A 20,776-nucleotide genomic window follows, 5' to 3' on the forward strand; every position below is an offset into this window, starting at 1 on the left:
CTGATTGAGTAAGCAGATGTTAAGGTCTGGGCTGATAATGACTCATTACTATTTGGGAAAAACCTGATAGAGACGCTCTCACTCTAAGAATTAAGTAGTTTATGCTTCATCAGTTGTATTGAGCAGAGTGTAAATGGCCCTTCTGGGTACAGAACTCTCCAGTTAGGACAATTAGCATTCCTTCTACCCAGCAAGACATGGAAACAGGAAGTTTCCTTCCACTGAAGGGCAGGCGAGAGGGGGAGGGGAAGAACTTGAAGACAGAGGTTAATATTTGCATTACCAGCATCCATCCCCCATCCTCCCCTGCTTTATCATTTGGAGGTGTGCCTCTTTGCCACTCTCAGTCCAGGCAAGGGTGGGGCTCCTCTCCCACTCAAGTTGGGAGGAAGAGCAGGTAGCCCAAAGCTGGGCCCATCGTTGCCTGGGCCACAGTGATTGGTACAGGGAGGTGCACTTGTGACCTGATCAGACTCCATGAGACTTGAGACATCTGCTGGGAATCTAGGGAAGGCCATTCTCTTACTCCTCCCAAAGGATGTGAAATAGGAGCTGCAGCAGCCATTTTGTAATTTGAACTCCCAGGCCTCTGAGTCACTTTCAGCATCTGAGTCTCCCCAGATGGTGCTATGTGGAGCAGAGACTACTGTCCCCACTGAGACCTGTCCAAATGACAGACTTGCCAGCAAATATAAGATTGTTATCGTTTTAAGCCACTGAGTTTGAGGCTATTTGTTAGACAGCAGTTGATATCTAGGACAGCTCATCTCTCATATCTTGCACTCTGGGCTAATCTTTTCTTATTTGCAAACCTGATCATCTTGCCTCTGCTTAAAAGGTCCTCAAGAGTCTGCAGGTTAAAGACCAAACTTCTTCATGTGTTATTCAAGGACTTTGAGGCTCTACCTCTGAGATCTTATCCCCCTGTCTTCCTCTTGGCTTATTGTGTCCTTCAGTCACACAGAGCTGCTCATAGCTCCATAAACAGCTCCTACTCCCAGCTCATACTCTGTGTCTTATATAGGCTGTTCCCTGTGCCTGGAATGCCTGTCGGGTCCCTACCAGAAGACTCCTCTCTGCAGAGGTCCTTCTACTCTTTTCTCTTTCTCAAACTCCTGTTGGTCAAATTAATCTAAATTAATCCAACATTTGGATTAATTAATTAGATTAATCACTATATTCCCTCGATTTCTATACATATTCTCTGTTTTTCTATATGGAGATTGCCTTGATTTTATCTTTCAACCCTTCCTATGGAAAATTCGTATGGAGAGTGAAAAAGTTGGCTTAAAGCTCAACATTCAGAAAACTAATATCATGGCATCTGGTCCCATCACTTCATGGCAAATAGATGGGGAAACAGTGGAAACAGTGGCAGACTTAATTTTCTTGGGCCCGCAAAACACTGCAGATGGTGACTGCAGCCATGAAACTAAAAGATGCTTACTCCTTGGAAGAGAAGTTACGACCAACCTAGACAGCATATTAAAAAGCAGAGACATTACTTTGCCAACAAAGGTCCATCTAGTCAAGACTATGGTTTTTTTCCAGTAGTCATGTGTGGATGTGAGAGTTGGACTATAAAAAAAGATGAACACCGAAGAATTGATGCTTTTGAAGTGTGGTGTTGGAGAAGACTCTTGAGAGTTCCTTGGACTGCAAGGAGATCCAACCAGTCCATCCTAATGAAATCAGTCCTGAATGTTCATTGGAAGGACTGATGCTGAAGCTGAAACTCCAATACTTTGCCCACCTGATGCGAAGAGCTGACTCATTTGAAAAGACCCTGATGCTGGGAAAGGTTGAAGGCAGGCAGAGAAGGCAACAACAGAGGATGAGATGATTGGATGGCATCACTGACTCAATGGATATGGGTTTGGGTGAACTCCGGGAGTTGGTGATGGACAGGGAGGCCTGGCGTGCTGCAGTCCATGGGGTTGCAGAGTTGGACACGACTGAGTGACTGAACTGACTGATGGAAAATTCTATTTTATCTCATTTTGAATTTCCAACAGCCCTTTTTAAAAATTCTGTTTTTCACTGTATCTTGTATTGTTTCATGTTTTATGTTTCTTGCTTCATGAATGAAGTAGCTTCCTAAATCTTTCTACTCTTCTTTATTTTGAATTATCATAGCTTCCTTGTAGGTCTGTTTTTCTATATTTCTTGATTTCTTGCTTTCTTACTGGTGACCCCGTGGACTATTATAGCCTATCAGGCTCCTCTGTTCATGGGATTCTTCAGGCAAAAATACAGGAGTGGGTTGCCATTCCCTTCTCCAAAGGATCTTCCTGACCCAGGGATTGAACCCAGGTCTCTTGCATTCCAGGCAGATTCTTTACTACATGAGCCTTCAGGGAAGCCCTTTTCTTGTTAGCAACTTGCCTCAAATGGACAATTCTTGAGTTGTCCGTTCATGTTTAAGAAAGAGCAGCTTGGGAGCTCTGAGGACATAGGGCTTGACACATTCCCCTGTGATGGGTGAACAGGAAGCTATTACCCTGGAAATAATCGAGTGCCATAGATATAGGCTGCAATATCCCACCCCCTGAGCTATCTTTGGTTGTCCCAGACAGTTCATTCTAGTTCATGGGAGTGTATTCTTCCTTGTCACTGAGTGATGCATACTTTGATATAGAGCCCACTGTACATGGGGTGGCGTAGGAGGAGTAATGAGCCTTATAAAGATTAACCCTCTCTATTCATCCCTAAATCTACTTTCTGATCCTCATTCTTACTTGGTAACTTTGAATCACAAACCTCTCTGTACCTGGACATGGCAGGATAGCCTCCTCATCAGCTATAACCTCATTCTCAGGTGTTTTAGACTGCCTCTTCTTCCATCCAACTCCATCCATATCTGGGCAGTTTCTATATACTGCTGCTGCTGCTAAGTTGCCTCAGTCGTGTCCAACTCTGTGTGACCCCATAGACGGCAGCCCACCAGGCTCCGCCGTCCCTGGGATTCTCCAGGCAAGAACACTGGAGTGGGTTGCCATTTCCTTCTCCAATGCATGAAAGTGAAAAGTGAAAGTGAAGTCGCTCAGTCATGTCCGACTCGTAGCGACCCCATGGACTGCAGCCTACCAGGCTCCTCCATCCATGGGATTTTCCAGGCAAGAGTACTGGAGTGGGGTGCCATTGCCTTCTCCAAAACAGAAGCACAGCCATTGCTAAATTAAGTACAGAGTCATCATCCTGGTAGCTCAGACCCTCTGCAGGGTGAAATCTCTGCCCCCAACTCCCACCTGGTTTGCCCACCTGTTGCCTCAGACCCCTTCCCCTCTTGCCCCATCCAAGCCATGCAGTCTATACCAGTCCCCCCTGGTCCTAATTCGTTATGGCTGATTGGAACAGCTTTTAAATGTAGTCCCTAGGGCCCACCATTGATAACTGTGTTATAGCAAATGGCACCCTCAAGCACCTGGAGAATCCCTCTCTTGTCTCTTTTGCTGCTGCCTTTGCTGGGTTTTAAATCTGTTTAACAAAATAGACTTCTGTCCTATTTGTGTCTTGGCTCTCATCAGAATTTCCTTGAAGGTAAGGACTGTGGCTTAGTCATCTTAGTTTCCTCCAGAAGGTTGGCTGGTATAGTACTTCACATCTGCTAATAAGCATGATGGAATGAGAGCTGGGTAGACCTGATTGAGGTCTCAGCTGTGCCAGTTAATAACTGTGCATCCTCAGAAAACTAAATTATGTTCTCTGGTCCACCACTACCTCATGTGCATTTTGAGACTCAAATAAGATGATAAACCTTTTACAAACCTAATAAACTGTGAGGGGAAGATTTCATTGTTGTTGTTACTTGCTAAGTTGTGTCCGACTCTTTTGTGACCTCATGGACTGTAGCCCACCAGGCTCCTCTGTCCGTGGGATTTCCCAGGCAAGAATATTGGAGTGGGTTGCCATTTCCTTCTTCAGGGGATCTTCCTGACCCAAGCATCGAACCAAGTCTCCTGCTTGGCAGGCGGATTCTTTACCACTGAGCCAAACCTAAGGAACTGTGAGAGAGAGGATTTCATTGAGGACATGCTTATAAAGAGAAAAGCTGAGCAGTGATGGACAAGGACTCCCTGCAGGTAGGTTGCATTAAGGGAGATGAAACCCCAAGGATCTATCAGGGAAGACTTGGTAGAGGCATATAGTGGTGGCCAGGGACAACTGGCACCTATGAAAATCGGGAGGTAGGTGATCAAGAGGACAGGGCTTTTAAGTGTAGCTGATTGGAGGAAGATGTGATGACCGGGATGGAGAATTTGGCAGGAGAGCAAGTTTGGTGGCCAGATGAGGTGTTAGGTTTGGGAAATGTAAGGTCTGAGGTGAGGATTCCATAGAGATGCTCTGTCAGAAAGTTGAACACGTGAAGTTCCTACATGGGAGAAAATCTTGGATGTCTCTGTTACTGAGCTGATTATTGGCACCATGGAGAGGATGAGATGTGTAAGGGAATGTGGAGACAGATCAGAGAGCTGAGGACAGGATTTTAGAGAAGAGAAGCATTTTTTGAAGTTTTAGGCTAGAATTGTAGTCCATGGAAGGAGGAAAGTGTTCTGTGACACAGCAGGGGACCGGGAGAGCACTGGTCTCAAAGATGAGAGTTTAAAGAATGAATGCTGATTACTGATTGGGTATTTGTTGATATTAAGAAATTATGTGATGTGTTTAGATGTGATAATGGTGTTGTGTTTATTTTTTTTTTTTTAAGTCTTAATCTTTTAGATATACACATTCTTCATCTGAATGATTTACAGATAAAATGATACAGTGTTTGGTACCTGCTTTAAAATAAACTGGTGGGATGTCTAAAAGGGACACACGTAGATTCAAATAGGATGAAAGTTAAGGATGGAAAAGATATACCATGCAAACAGTAACCAAAAAGAGAGCTGGGTGGCTATACTATCATCAGACAAAATGGACTCTAAGACTGAACTTATTATTAATGACTAAGGAGGATATTTTACAATGACAAAAGGCCAATCCATCAGGAAGACATAAAAATTATAAAAATATATGCACCTCACAAGCCTGGCAGGCGACAGTCCTTGGGTTCGCAAAGAATCAGACACGACTGAGTGACTAAAGAGAAGAGGATTCATCTAACAACAGATCCTTGAAAACATGAAGGAAAAAAAAAACCCTGAAAGAACTGGAATGAGAAATAGATAATCAACAGTAACAGCTGGGGCCTTCAGTACTCCACTTTCAATAATGGATAAAATAAAGAAGATCAACAAAAGAAGTACATTTGAACAGCACTCTAAAACAATAGACCTAACAGATACCTATAGAGCATTCTAGCCAACAAAAACAAAATACATGTTCTTTCCAAGTGCACATTGAACATCTTGAGAGTTTGGTTGGTACTTTAAAAGGTTTTCTAAGCCTGGCATAATTTGAGGCCAATTTTCCTGAATTAATCAGCCACTGAAATCCCTGCTGATTAAGGATAGGATAGGACGCAGTGTTTGGGCGCAGAGCCTGCTGCATTGGTTAGAGTTCTTAATTATACTTACAGAAGTGGGTGGCTTTGTGCTTAAGAAGATGGGCTCAGAGCAGTGGCCTGGATCCGATTCCTGGGTCTGCCATTTACTGGGTCTCTGAACGTAAGCAAATTGCTTAACCTCTTTGTGCCTTGATTTTTTTTTGCCCGTGGAATAAAAAATGATATTAATATTGATATCTTAATATTGTTAATAGTTGTTAGGATTAAATTTAAAAATCTGTGTCAAGCATATACAAACATGCATGGAACCTGGTAAACATTAACCAAGTGGGATTATTATGTGTTAGTATTATTATGAATGACTGGGTTACGGTAACAGAAATTCAACACGACTAGATTAGGGAAGAGGGAGGGATTTATTGACTCTTGTAATTGACAGTATAAGAAACCAAGCATTTATAAATCAGTTTATTTTCAGGAATATCTCGAGGCTTCACCTTCTTCTGTGTTGGTTTACTTCTCAGGCAGGTTTTCCACAAGGTGGCCACCTGCTTCTCTGTGCTCACATGCTGCTTTCTGAGCAATGCCCACAGAAGACAGAGCTCCTTTTCTCTTGAAGCTCCAGCAAAGGCTTTGGAGTAGGCTTTTACTGGCCTGGCTGGTGTTCCCAGTCCATCAGTGATCTGATTACTGTGGCCAGGGGAACTCAGTGCTGTCCTTGGCCAGTCTCGAGTCACATGTAACCTTTAGTGATCTGAGGTTGGGTGGGGGGATAGTCCCAAAAAGAATGAGGTATTTTTATCAGAAGAAGAATAAGGATGCTGGGCAAGTCGAAAGTCATTTCTACGACACCCACAGAAGGGGCAAAGTGGAGAAGGGCTGTGGAAGAAGGGAGGCGCCTGTGCCAGGCGGTGAGGTTACTAGCAGCATGAGGGCGTGTCACATAAGCTGGTAAGATGTTTCCCAAAGTGAGTTCCACCGAGTGCCAGTTCAAACAAGCATTAATAGACGTTCCTGTGAGACAGGTTCTGTGGAGGAGGAAGTTTGGGAAATGCCAGGTGTCTTTACTACAAAATTCTCCCTGCTTTTAACACACCTCTGTATTTGATGATTCTGCAGGATCGAGATACACATCTGAGATTCCCAAACATCTGGAACCATGGAACCCTTATTCAGTGGAGCATTTTGTAGGATCACAATCTGTGGAACACAATTTGGGAAGCATGGTAGAATAGGATGGTGATGAGGTTGGGAAATGGCAGGAGCAAGAGACTCCCTTGAATGTTTGCAGGGGGACAGTGGTCTGCAGGTGACTGTGGGTGGTGAGGGGTGAGCCTCTCCTCTTCAAGCCTGGAGTGAGAAACTTCTGTCTTAGTCCAAAGGGGAAACCAAGATCACATCGTTTTGCCTGTAACCAAGTTGGCCCTCACCCAGAGAACACACCCTCCCTACCTGTCGGGAAACAAATAGAGGACTGATGCAGGTTCTCCCCCTTTAGATTCAGCTGAGAACAATGGGGAGAAGCCTCGTCCCTGGGGAGAGCAGAGTTTCTAGACCTACTCCTCCAGGCAGGGTGTGATGCGCAGGGATGATGGGCCTGATCTTGGAAGGTCTCTGCAGGGCAAGTTCTGTGTCCTCCATGTGTGCTCAGGGGCAGGAGAGAACTTCCATCAATGGGTGTAACAGCAGCATCTCAGACAGCACTCTGTGGCCTGGAGAAGACTCTGTTTTGTGGGACTACCTGGGAGTAACCATGCTCTCAGGGAGACAGCCAAGTCTTTGTAAGCTTGAGCACCAGGGAGTCAGCCCCCTAGAATCCTTTTGAGCTATGTCACTGCAATCCTAATGCATGCTTACCATCCTATGGCAGCCTTTGCATGGGAATTAATCCCACTGTACTCTAACAGAGCTATGTGTTCTTCTTTATGACTTGAGACTAGAGGTTTCAGCCTATACCAGGGGATAGACTGGTGACCTAAAGGGAGACATCTCTTGAAGGTGGCATTTGTCCAGAGGGCCATTCCCCCCAGAAAGGGGCCCCTACCACCACATGACCCCTTAGTGCTGTCGTGAAAGTCAGTTGCTGCTGTTAATCATTTCAGTTTTAGGGACATTTCTGGGCTAGATTTCCCTGGTGGCTCAGATGGTAAAGCGTCTGCCTACAATGCGGGAGACCTGGGTTTGATCCCTGGGTTGGGAAGATCCTCTGGAGAAGGAAATGGTGACCCACTCCAGTACTCTTGCCTGGAAAATCCCATGGATGGAGGAGTGTGGTAGGCTACAGTCCACGGGGTCCCAAAGAGTTGGACGCGACTTAGCGACTTCACTTTGACTTCACTTCGACTTCACTTTTCATGGACTAGGCACCAAGTTTTCAGTGTGCTTTCACTGTTTCTGTTGGTTCATGAGGATTTGCTTACAACTGAGGAAATGGAGATTCAGAGTTTAGAAAATTTTCCTGGAATCATACAGATGGCAAGTGGCAGAGCTAGGGTTCACATGCAGATCTGTCTGATGCCAGAGACTGTGCACTTTAGGGAACTGGCAAGAATACTAGAGTGGGTTGCCATTTCCTTCTCCAGGGGATTTTCCTGACCCAGGGATCGAATCTAGGTCTCCTGCATTGCAGGCGGGTTCTTTACCATCTCCTGAAATGATGATGCTCTTAGGATTTACACAACAGGGGGGATTTGGGTTTGATGTTTGTCTGGGGGAGGAGCATTCACTGCTGTTCTTCTTAAGAGGCAGGATATGTTCTGGGACTTGGGTCCTGGGAGTCTCTTCATATTTTCTCCGCTAATGTCCTCTGGGACCTAGGAGCCATGGTTTTGAAGCTACTCCTGCCAGTTAGCTTTGATACAAATGGGCATCAGCTCTAAATCAGTAGAATGTTCTGTCATTGGCTCTAAGCGGCAAATGAGATAATTAGGTCTTGCAAAGCTGGTCACCTGTCATCTCATTTCCATGTTTGATGGGGTTCCTAAACATTGGTACCATTTGTTAAATACTCCCTTGTGCTCCTTTTGAAGGAGTTTTGCTCTAAAGGGGAGGAAGAGAAGTGAGGTGGTACCTGAAGGGAAAATTGAGATTAGGAGAGGCAGTTTTTTGTTTGTTTTTAAATCAATGAACAAATGAATGAATGACTAAACACATAAATAATAAGAGCATGTTAGTATGCCAAAAGAAATGATCAGTAGTGAGGAGGCATGTGATGAAATAAGATGACTGAAGCTATGTCCTCAAGTAGATGAGATGGGGATAGATTTAAAACACAGATGGAAGGAATGGCTGTAATCAGACATTTGGCTGGAATCCAGATATCCCATGCTTACAGAATCCTCCAGGCCATAGAGGGGAGGCTGTGGGTCTTGGGGAAGAGACTTGGACTTAGCCAGAAGGACTGATTTCCAATGGCCCTGTGCTTCCTCCAGAGGGTCCTGGAACAGGGTGGATAACCTCTATGAGCTTTGGTTTTGGTCTCCTTGTAAGATGAAGATGATTTTGCATACTCTGCAGAGTTGCAACAAGTATTAAACAAGATAGTGTAAGCAGAACCCTTGGCATGGAAAATAAAAGTGATTTCAATTCTATCACTGAGAGATAACTGTATTCACCATTTTAATGTATTTTTGCACCTATCTTTTTCCCACTTAATGTAAACAATACTTAGAAATAGTATTGTTCTTTACATACTCTTCTATAACATGCTTTTAGCACTTAAATATATTGAGGACAATTTTCCACAACAATTTTTCTATAACATCAACATCATGTTTTAAATATATGCAGATCATTGCAGTAGGTGGATATACCATACTGTATTTTAACCAATTCCTGTTGTAGACATCATGGAAGTTGCTCCTTACTATTTTCTATTATAAATTACACTGTTAACATTTCCTTTCAGCTGTATTTTCACATACATCCATGGTTATTTCCCTATGGAAGTTTTCTGGCAGTGGAATTTCAGCTGACCTGTGGGCAAGCTCTTTCACACGGCTATATAGAGAGAGGAAGAGGATTTTAGGGGAGAGCACAGACAGGCAGAGTGAAGTGTGATACCTGAAGGGTGCTGATGAATGGCTTGCTGTCATTCAGGAAGCAGGGCTCTGGGGGCCTGAGATCAATCTCAAGATGTGATCTGTCTCCTTTAACAATTTAATTGCTGCCCTGGTTGAAGACATGAAGGCAAGCTTACCAAATATGAGGATGTTGTGAAGTTGGCAAGGATATGTTGAATGATGGAATCAAGATGCAAGGGAGACCCTGAATGGCAGGAAGAATGGGCTGAAGCAAACAGGAGAGACTGAACTGGGAAAACTGTAGTGTCTTAATGATACATCTAGACTAGGCACATCAGGGCTAGAGTAGAGCTGGATGAATGCCAGGTCATGCCAAAAAGCCATGGGAGTTGATGTTGTGTGGTTGACCCCCAAACTCATGCAAAACAATCCAATAGCCCTCAGGTGGTATTGGTATGAGTACAGTGTCTAGACCTTGTGTCAGTGGAATGTTGATAAGCTGGAGCTCAGCAGAAAGAAAAAAGTGGTCAGGCTGGTGAATGATCTAGACCATAATTGTTCAATAGAAATATTGCTGTTGTTCCATCACCAAGTCATGTCCAACTCTTTGTGACCCCATGAAGTGCATCATGCCAGGCTTCCCAGCCCTTCCCTATCTCCCAGACTTTGCTCAAATTCATGTCCATTGAGTCAGTGATGCCATCCAGCCATCTCATCCTCTGTCACCTCCTTCTCTTGCCCTCAATCCTTTCCAGCATCAGGGTCTTTTCCAACAAGACAGCTTTACAATGCAGGCCAAATCAATCTATCTATCTAAAATTAAAAAAATTTCTAGTAGCCAGTACAATATTTTAGATAACTCAGTCTATCAAAAATATTATCATTTCATCATGTAATCAATATAAACAAATTATTGAGATATTACATTCTCTTTTTTCCCCCATGTGCTAAGTCTTTGAAATCCAGTGTGTATCTTATACTTCCAGCACATCTCAGTTCAAGCTCTAAATTTTCAGTGGTCAAAATGAAACATAGTTCACTGAAACCAAAAGTTGTATTTAGTGGAAAAATATTTATACTACTTTTTTTTTTATTTTAAATTTAAATGATTAAAATTAAGCACAATAAAAATTGAGGTTCTCAGTTGCCCCAACAGCACTTCAAATACTCAGTAACCTCGTGTGGCCAGTGGCTATTGAAATTGGACAGGGAAGGTCTATGCCCTATGATTGCTACTCAAAATGTGGTCCATGGACCAACAGCATTTGCATCCTCTGGGAAGTGGTTAGAGATGCAGATGCTCAGGCTCCACCCAGAACTCCTGAGTCAAAATTTGCACTTCAGCAAATTCTGTGCATGATTCATGTGCTCACTTGAGAAGTAGTGATCTAGATGTCAGGTGATGACTTGGGGAATATATGAAGAAGTCAAGAAACCATGTTTCGCATGGCAAAAGGAAACTTCAGGAGACTATGATAATTTTCAAACATTTAAGGGCTTGTATATGGAAAGTGGGAAAGATCAGGTGGAAGAACTGAGACCACAGGTGGAGGTGGGGCTGGGGTGGGAGAAAGGGAACTGAATTTTTTTAAGCTTCCATAGTTAATTTCACTTAATCCTCATAATGAAGAACTGGACTTGGAGTTAACTCAGATAATCTGAGTTGAGATCTCATCATCACTAATCACTGTGCAACCTCAAGGAAAAATTTCTTAGCCACTCTGAACCTCAGTTTATTGTCTCTAAAATGGGAAAAATAACAGCCCACATGCCAGGGCTAATGTGAAGACCACGTAGGCAAGGACAATAATCACTGTATTTACCACACCTTCCCTGGGCTCAGACATGGCATAGATTCGGTCCGCAGTGAGGATTTCTTTGTAAACTAGGCAGAGCTCTGGCATGTGAAGGATGGCTGGTACTACTGTTAGCAGGCTTGTGGTTTGGGGTGACAGATTGCATTTTCAGTAGACACAAATGAACCCTGCCCCTGCGTGTCTTCATTGCACCAAAAGCCTCTTTTTTGTTTACATCCCTGATTGATCTGGGTTGATCTGTCTGCAAACCTTTTCATCAGGGGGGTGAAAATGGAAAACTGGGGAGGAGAGGTCAGGGCTCCTCCATCTCACCCTGCTCAATGGGTGGCGTTGGGTCTCTAGCCACGTTACCTTCATGGGGGTAAAAGATCTCCAAAGAGTGGTACTGGGTCATTCTAAGATGGGGAGAAACTGGCCCATCAGAGTGTTTCTCAGCAAAAGATCTCATTGCTGCTGCGCCAAACCACATCTGTGCTCTGTCAAGTAAACAAAGAATATCTACAGCTCTCAGGCAGGCACTAACATTAGCCGAGTGAGGGCTCTTTGGGGACTGGGGAGAGTAGACTCGTGTTTGAAAATGAACCACTGTACGTGGATTTATAGCACTGCTTTTCTGATGAAGAGGGGGAAATATTTTTCTCTGGGAGATTAGAATTTACTAGTGGATTCAAGTGTAACTTTGGCGAGTGGCAGAGGTATTAGATGTGGCAGTATCACAGTATTGTTTTATTGGCAATTAGATTTCAAACTGGCACGAATGTATGAAAATAAGTCTCAATTATGGGCCTGCGAAGTTTCTCCACCATCTGTCAACAGTTTGCTCCTTATGCCACAACATGTGTACCTTTGGAGGGAAAATGATTTAATAGCCCAAGTCAAGAGGTACAGCTCACCAAATTATATTGGAGTTTATGGCCAAGGCCTGCATTTGTGATTTCTGATGCAGAAAATGCAAACATGAACTTGTGTGCATACACACACACACACACACACACACTCTTCAGGGCCTCACAGCTGTCAGAGATGGAAGATATCTTCAAAAGGAATGAGTTTAACTTTTGCATTTTATAATTGGGAAAAATCAAGTCCCAGAGAGGCCAGGGACTTGTGCAATTGGTGCTGTGAGACCAGGCAGAGCTGGAATGATAACAATAGGAGACTTAGGGATGGGGAAGTGGTGGGTTAGTAAATGTGTAACAACCTCTGGGGAAGTGAAAGCCCTGATGTGTAGCACCTGCCTGTTCCCATGATGTAAGCACTTTCATGACGGCGATTTCATACTAACGTGATACCACTGAATGTGAAGTCTGGAAGGGATGTACGATTGCCTCTCACAAGCCAGTTTCTGTGGCTCCCGTGTACCATTGTGAAGGCGGATGGAGGTGGTTATAGATATTTGTGGCTTGCCTGCCCAGCATCTGTTTCCCTTTCTAGTAAGTGTACCCTAATTTTCCCTGAGGGTGTCCACCTGTACCCTGTTTTCAGCCCATGGAGTTTGGTTAGGGTGACCCCATCACCAACTCCAGGAGTGGCGTGTGACCCAGGCCTGGGCCAATCAGTGCATTTCATCTCCCTGGACATTGATTGGCTCAGGGTTGGGCTTGTGGCCCAACTCGGCCCTGGGAGTCAGGCCCAGGGCCTCTGTTTGAAGGGGGGTCTTGGAGCTCTGAAGGAGCTTGTATCGAGTGGTGGTCAGTTTGCGACCGTGAGAGAAGAGGCTGTCGAGAATGAAGACAAACACAGAGGAGAACAGAGCTGAGGCCCTGAGTCTGTTCTTTGCTTCTGGATCTATCTGAGCTTCAAGAGTAGTTCCTGGACATTTTGAGAATCAATGAACACGTTTCATTTTTTAAAAAGTCTGTGCATCTATTATGTCAATTATGCCTCACTTTTAAAAAGGTATCCAGACAGAACCAGCTGTGGAGCAGGGCTCCTTCAGGTCTACTCACTTCTGGAGCAGAAGCTCAGTTCTTAGCTGCCTTTCCCAACCATGCCTTTTTCCCCTCTGTCCAAACTTTAGCAAGCATCCTTGTTCCAACTAAGATTTGGGGAAACGGCACGTTTCTTTATCAGGCATGTTGCCTCTGATGGGAAGAGTTCTAACCGACGAGTTTGTCCCTGAGAGCTATACTAGGGAATCTCTAGAACCTTTTTGATGTGCTACTTATCTAGAGTTTGATCCATGAAGCCACAAGCCTTGTCTATTTTGGACATCATTGCTTTCACAGAGCCCAGCATATGCCTGTTTGTGGGAAATGCTCAGTAAATATTAATGGAATGTCTTGTCTCAGGCAGGCTTTGCTGTTATGATGCTGTAACAAACAACCTGTAAACTCAATGGCTTATAACAACAAAGTTGTATCTTTCACTCAAAGTCTTTTATCATTTATGTTGGCTGCAGCTCTGCTCCATGTCTTTTTGTTTTAGGGTCCAGGCTGATGGAACAGCTCCCACTGGGAACATGAAAATCTCATGGCAGAGGGAAAAAGAGCGAAGACAGAACACGTGATGACTCTTAAACTTTCTGCTTAGATAAGGTACTTGGTACTTGTTTTTTAATGTTCCATTGGTCAAAGCAAGTCACTTGGCAGGGACATGTCCCCCAAAGCAAGACACTGCATACCACAGATATCAGTGGAGATGAATAATCAATCCCCTTATAGGCTGGGGAGTGAGTAATGGGGAATAATAATACAGGCAACCACACACTTAAAGGGAGAATGTGGGAATGCGGCTAAAACTAATCTTGTGAAACTGAACATTTGAGTATAGACTGACCCAGCATTGGGCTTCCCTGATAGCTCAGTTGCAATGCAGGAGACCCCAGTTTGATTCCTGGCAGGAAGATCTGCGGGAGAAGGGATAGGCTACCCACTCCAGTATTCTTGGGCTTCCCTTGTGGCTCAGCTGGTAAAGAGCCACCTGCAATGTGGGAGACCTGGGTACGATCCCTGGGTTGGGGAGACCCCCTGGAGAAGAGAAAGGCTACCCACTCCAGTATTCTGGCCTGGAGAATTCCATGGACTGTATAGACAATCTTGTTGCAAAGAGTCAGACATGACTGAGCGACTTTGACTTTCTTTCACTTTGACCCAGCAATGCCCAGAGAGCTTCTTGCCTGTGGGTACCAGTGTTTTAGGAATGTTTCTAGGAGCATGTTTGGTTTAGCAGAAAACTCCCAGCTCAAACAACTTAAATGTCTGTAGACAGATGAATGGATATATGAATTAGAATACATTTACACAAAGGAATGTAAGGCAGCAATGAAAGCGAACGAGCCTCAGCTATTTGGAACAACATGAATACATCTTAGAGGCATATTAAGTTAAGTGAAGTAAGAAGATACAGAGAATTTGATTCCAATTTTATAAATCATTCACGTGAAAAAATTACACAAAAAGCAAATGAATGATAAACACAAAAATCAAGATTTGGCTGCTTGGAGTAGGGCAAAGTGTAACAGTGGGATAGGCGGATATAACTCACTGGCGATGTTCTAGCTTTCAAATGGGGTGGGGAGGTCATTTTCACATTGTGCATTTTAACATATTTGTTACATTCTTTTGTGTCTATCAAGTATTTTGTTCAAAATGGATTTATAAAAGAATGCAAAAATAACAGCTAGGAAAAGTAATAATTTTTAAAAAGATGAGTGGTTGTGGAAAAGTGCTGTCTTAAAAAGTGGGATTCCTAGAAGCAAATTTGGCAAATACACGTTGGGGCAGAATTCCGGGACCACGATAGAAGGTGAGTCCTCTCAGCACTGACCCTAGACTCTGGGAAGTTCACACCATCAGCCCTCCCCAAGCCTGGGGGATGACCTGTGTCCTCATTGGCCCCAATACCATGCTCCCTAGGCTGCCGCAGGGACTGAGATGCATGCAGGGACCCTGCCTATGGGCCCGGACATTCCAGGTCCACAAAGAAAGGTTCTCCCCTGCTGATGAACACAATTGACGACTGGGTTTGTCCAACAGGGGTCCTGATTTAACTGTCCCTGAGTTTGGGCCTCTGTGGATACATAGAGAAGGCTCCTTTTGGCCTTGTAAAGTTGAAGAGGCCACACCCAGATATCTCTTGGTAATCCCCATGCCCCACTGACCACTCCAGTGAGGTGGCATTCTGCTCGAAGAGTCCCTGATCTGGTCTCCAAGCTCAGGGCAGGAGAAGAAAGCTTCAGATTGGATATTATGGATCTCTGACAAAATAACCCAGGAGCACCTGCCCCCAGATGCTTCAGCATCTTCCTAGTCAGAGCAAGTTACATTACTGAGGGGGACTGCCTGCTGTGGTGACTCCAGGAGCCCAAGTGGCATCCGAGTCTCTTCCATCAGAGAGAGAAGAAGGGCGCTATGGGGCAGCTTGGAGATGAGCCAGAACCAAAACCAGAGCATGGGTGAGACCTACCCAACCTCTGCATGAGGGGAAGCCTGCCCACATCAGCTCTGCTGAACTTCCTTGCCCACCTGTGGGGCACATGCAAAAAGCTACCAACTTCTCCCTTTTGGGGGTGGTGCCTGCTTGCCAATCTCTACACTCTCAGGCTCATTTAGCTCATTTTAGTTTGGTTGCTTCTGGTTGCAGGTAACAGAAATCCCCCAAAATGTAATTTTTGTCTATTTGCATTTATATAGGAGTAGATATAATGTTAGGTGAAATTTGGTCCAGGATTCAAAAAAATATCACTGAGCCCTCTTTCTCTCTCTCATCTCTTCTTGGCTCAGCTTTCCAGCATGGGCTTTATTTCAGAGAGACTTCTCACTACTCCCAGCCCTAGGGGTCTCTCAGAGCTTCTAGGACTCCACTAAAGTCCAGCAGGAAAGAAGTAACTTCTCAGTCCCCATGCCCATTAAAAGCCCTGAGAGTCATCCTGTTGGGGTCACGTGCCCCTTCCAAACCAATCACAGTGACTGGGGACTGGGAGGCACTGATTGGTGTAGTCAGGTCACACGATCTCCTCAGGGCTGGGGATGAAGTCAGCATCCCCAGAACTTGTGGGTTTCAATAGAAATCCAGGACTGTGAGGAAGAAGGAAGGGGACTGGATGCTCAGAGAGTAACCCACAGCCACTTCCTGTCTGCTGATGCTTGTTGTTCAGTCACCAAGTCAATGATGCCATCCTCTCAACCATCTCATCCTCTGTTGCCCTCTTCTCCTTCTGCCTTCAGTCTTTTCTGGCATCAGGGCCTTTTCCAGTGAGTCAGCTGTTCGTATTAGGTGGCCAAAGAATTGCTGATGCTTGTTAGTCATTTGGAGGAGCACTTTGCACCTTAAAGATAACAGTAGTTTATAGGCCCCACGGATGTTAAAAAAGTATTTTTCTCTATGGTTGTTTGCCTTTTAAATTTATGGGTTTTTTTTAAACTTTTATTTTTAACCATGGTCATTTTCAAACACACGCAAAAGCAGAGTGAATACAGTAATGAATGCATCTCTGTATCCATCAACCAGCTGCAACCATTGTCTTATGTTGATTTTTGTCTTTCAAAGTTTCAAATTTGTTCAGAGTTCAATCTTCATCTTTTCTATTGTGGCTCCTCCTGATAGATGTGATTGTGTTCAGAGGGAAAATGGATACACAGTCACCTACATTTTTTCTAGGTTTGTTTTATTTGGATACATGCTGTGAAGTGAGACGCTAACAGGATTTTCCCTGGATATCCGGTTTCCCCAGGTCTGGTATTGAATCATCCATCCTGTTCTCACTGGTTTGTGAAGCATCCTTGATTTGATACTAAATTCTCGCATGTACCAATATCTGTTTCTGGCTACATATTCTGTTTTATCGACCGATGTGTTCTTGCGCCAATATCAATGTTTAAAATTTAATAGCTGTATAAATAAGTTTTCATACCCAGTATACCAAGTTCCACACTAGGCTTCTTTTTTCAGTATTTTCTTCCCCAACTTTATCTATTTATTCTTCCAGATGAAACGTAGAATGGTTTTTCTAAGTTCAAAACATAATGGCCTTAGGATTTTGATTAGAATTGGTTAAAGTTCTGTGTAAAGTTGGAAAAAAGAACATTTTCTTCATAGTCAGTCTTCAAATGTATAAATATAGCACATCTTCCCATTTATTCAGGTCTTGTAAGTCCCTCTGTAAAAGTGCATGGTGTTATCTCCTGTGAGGGCCATTCCTGGGGTGTTTATGTATTCTGCTTTGTTTATGGATGAGAGATTTAAAACTTCCCATTTTCTTTTCTTTATTCATTCTCTCTGACTTTTTATTTCTATCAAGTCTGAGTCACTCTGAGAGGTTTAGGCCATGCTTGCTAGGAACCCATCACCCAGTCGGCCAGAGTTTATATTTGCTCTAAAGATGGAGTCCCTTGAGCTCCACGTTACAGTGGAAAGAGCATGAGATCTGACCTCAAGGTAGGCCTGAGCTCAGGCCCCTGCCCTGCCCTTTATCAGCTGTGCATCCCTGGGCAAATTATCATTTTGCTTCTCCAAGTCTCATTTTCCTTACTGGCAAATGAATATGGGTTGTTTTCTCCATTTTTTAATCTATTTCCTTTTATTGTGTTTGTTTCCAAACTTCTCTTTCTTCTCCAGGGGAGGCTAAACTTTCTGGGAACAGAGGTTGTGCCTCCTCCACGGCTGCAGGTGGAGACCATAATTAGCAAACAGTAGATGTTTGGTCCTGCCAGGCCACACTGACTTCAGAGTCCAGCCCACGGGCACCATTTTGGTTCATTTGAAATAGAAGATACTTCATTTATTTATTTTTATTTTTAGTAGGAGGATAATTGCTTTACAATGTTGTGTTGGTTTCTGCCATACAAAATGAATCGGCCATAAATATATATATATATATATATATATATGCATATAAATACGTATATATACCCCCTCCCTCTTGAACCTGCCTCCCACCGCCATCCCTATCCCACCTCTCTAGGTCATTGCAGAGCCCCGAGATGAGCTCCTTATGTTATATGGCAGCTTCCATTAGTTGCCTGTTTCATGCATGGTAGTGTATATATTCAGAGAAGGCGATGGCACCCCACTCCAGTACTCTTGCCTGGAAAATCCCATGGGTGGAGGAGCCTGGTAGGCTGCAGTCCACGGGGTCACTAAGAGTCGGACACGACTGAGTGACTTCACTTTCACTTTTCACTTTCATGCATTGGAGAAGGAAATGGCAACCCACTCCAGTGTTCTTGCCTGGAGAGTCCCAGGGACGGGGGAGCCTGGTGGGCTGCCGTCTCTGGGGTCGGACAGAGTCGGACACGACTGAAGCGACTTAGCAGCAGCAGCAGCAGCAGTGTATATATTTCAAGGTTGCTCTTAAAGTTTGTCCTGCCCTTTCCTTCTCCCACTATGTGTGCAAGTCTCTACATCTGCATCTCTCTAAATAAAAGATACTTTGAAATAACCTGGAGCCCTCACCTGGATTATGGTTCTTTACTAAAACTTTGAAATATGGATAATAGTCTTCAAGAGTAAAATAGTTGAGGTTTATTGAGTTCTTAGCATGTGCCAGGTGCCAGGTGATCACAGTCCAGGTGTGATCTCATGAGACTACACAGAACTCTGGTGCGGAAGGTATAATCCCCATCTTAGTTCAGAGATGCTAGAAACAAAGATCATGCAGCCCAAGTATGGTGCTACTGAGACCAGCTCAGTGCCCTGAACCTGCGTACCCTACCATCTTCCCAACCACAGTCAAGTGGTGGGTTAACAGTGCCTCAGGCCTTGGAGGTAGCCCTCTGGTGGTCTAGGTCTTGCTTTTAGCAAAGTAGTGAAGTCAGGGAGCCATTGATCGTGTTAGCTGCCTTCTCTTTCTCCTTACATTTTAAGCATACCCAGAAAAAGACTGATCAATGCTTCTCAGTATGGTGTTGAACTCTTCCTCACCCAGTCTTTGCCACCCCTTGCGCTCCTGACTCGTGAGTGGCAGGGCAGCAAGGCCTTGTAGGACTGCTGGGTGGAAGAGACGGTATGGAGCATGAAAGGGGCACAGAGCATGGAGGTGGAGGACCCATGGCCTGGCAGGATGGCAGCGGGGAAGAGGTCTGAGTGGATTTGTGCATGGGCGTGGGGTTGCATGGGAGAGAGAATGTAGCCATATGGGAGTATGTGCTTATGCGTGTGAGTCTGTGCATGTATGTTTGACTACATATGGGTGTACGTTTAAGCACATGTGTACATACAGTTATGTTTATCTTTGTGCGTGGTTACGATGACAGTGTGACTACATATCGGTGCGTATATGTTCGTGTGTGTGTGTGCAGTTGTCATTTGTGTACATTTTTGTGTTCACAAGTAGGGGAGGATGTGTATATCTTTGCGTAGGATTTTATGGGTATGTGGGCATGGGTGGATGTCAATATATGTGTGTGTATAATTGTGTGTGTGCTTGTACGTGTGTGAGAGTGTGTGAGTATATGTACAGCAGGGCCCTGGACTGCAGAGCTGGGTGCCTTTCCTTCACTCTTGACAGATGGTCCGGCTAATGAGGGCCCCTCTGCCACCTGCCTGCGTGCCCCCCTCCCCAGGGCCTTGCTCCCTCCCTCGAGTCCTGCTGCCTTCCTGTGGTTGTTTATCCTCTCCCCGCCCCCTCCCTGACATGTGTGCCTTTTTGGCTGCTGTGTGGGGTAGGTAGGATTAGGACAGAGCTGACAGTCAAGGCTGCCCTGGCCTGAGCCTATGGTGATGGGGCCAGAAAGCAGGTAGGGCTGAGAGTGTGTGTGTGTGTGTGTGCCTATGCATATGCATGTGTGTGTGTGTGTGTGCACGCGCGTGCATGTGGTGGTTACCATGGCAGGGAGGCAAAGTCCAGGCAGCCCTCACCAGTGCCTGGCCTCATCCGCAGGGTGGGCAGGCAGCCCAGGGTAGAAAGGCCTGTGCTTTGCAGACAAAAATGCCAGATGGTGGGGGATTTGGGGGGGCCTTCCATGGCCTGGCTGCCAAGGGCAAGGAGGTTTTCTGGAGCTCTGGAGAATGAGCTGGGGGTTGCTTATGTGCTGCTGTGAGTTTTTTTTGGTGAAAGTGTGTGTGTGTGTGTGTGTGTGTGTGTGTGTGTGTGTGTGTAGCCTTGTTTTTGCATATTTTAGAATATATTTCCCTTTTGGATTTCTATCAGTTTGCTAAAAGATTTGATCTTTAAGCTTTAGTTTTCTTTTTTCTTGTATAAGAAGGGTACATGTTCCTGCAAGGAAGTCAAAACATCTTTTTTAACAGAAAATATTTATTGATAGGCTATAAAAAGCAGCACCAAATAAGGCAGACATTTAGATTGGGTGTTTCAGTTGTGAGTGAGGCTTAGGGCCATGGCTAGTGGCTGAGTTCTGTTCATGTTATGAATGGGTTTTGTCTCCTGCTGCCTAGTTTTCTAATTTTGTCTTTAGTGCAAGTTTTCCTGGGTGGACCCACTCATTCTCGACGATGTGCGCTACCTGGTCCTGTTGGAAAATGCAGAGCTTGCCCAGGTGCAGGCTCAGACAGGTGTGGGATGGCTCTGCTCCTCCACCCTGAACCAA

General features: G+C 44.6%; 1 long non-coding RNA gene across 1 annotated transcript in view; it reads left to right on the top strand.

Annotated features, from left to right (window-relative positions):
• Positions 1-20,776, top strand: part of LOC102393709 — a 66,531-nt gene that overhangs the window by 27,192 nt on the left and 18,563 nt on the right. The window contains exon 2 of the long non-coding RNA XR_006550862.2: positions 13,716-13,825. This is a non-coding gene — a long non-coding RNA (uncharacterized LOC102393709). The remainder of the gene's footprint in view (positions 1-13,715; positions 13,826-20,776) is intronic.

Source organism: Bubalus bubalis, chromosome 4 (genome assembly GCF_019923935.1).
Source record: "Bubalus bubalis isolate 160015118507 breed Murrah chromosome 4, NDDB_SH_1, whole genome shotgun sequence".
NCBI lineage: Eukaryota > Metazoa > Chordata > Mammalia > Artiodactyla > Bovidae > Bubalus > Bubalus bubalis.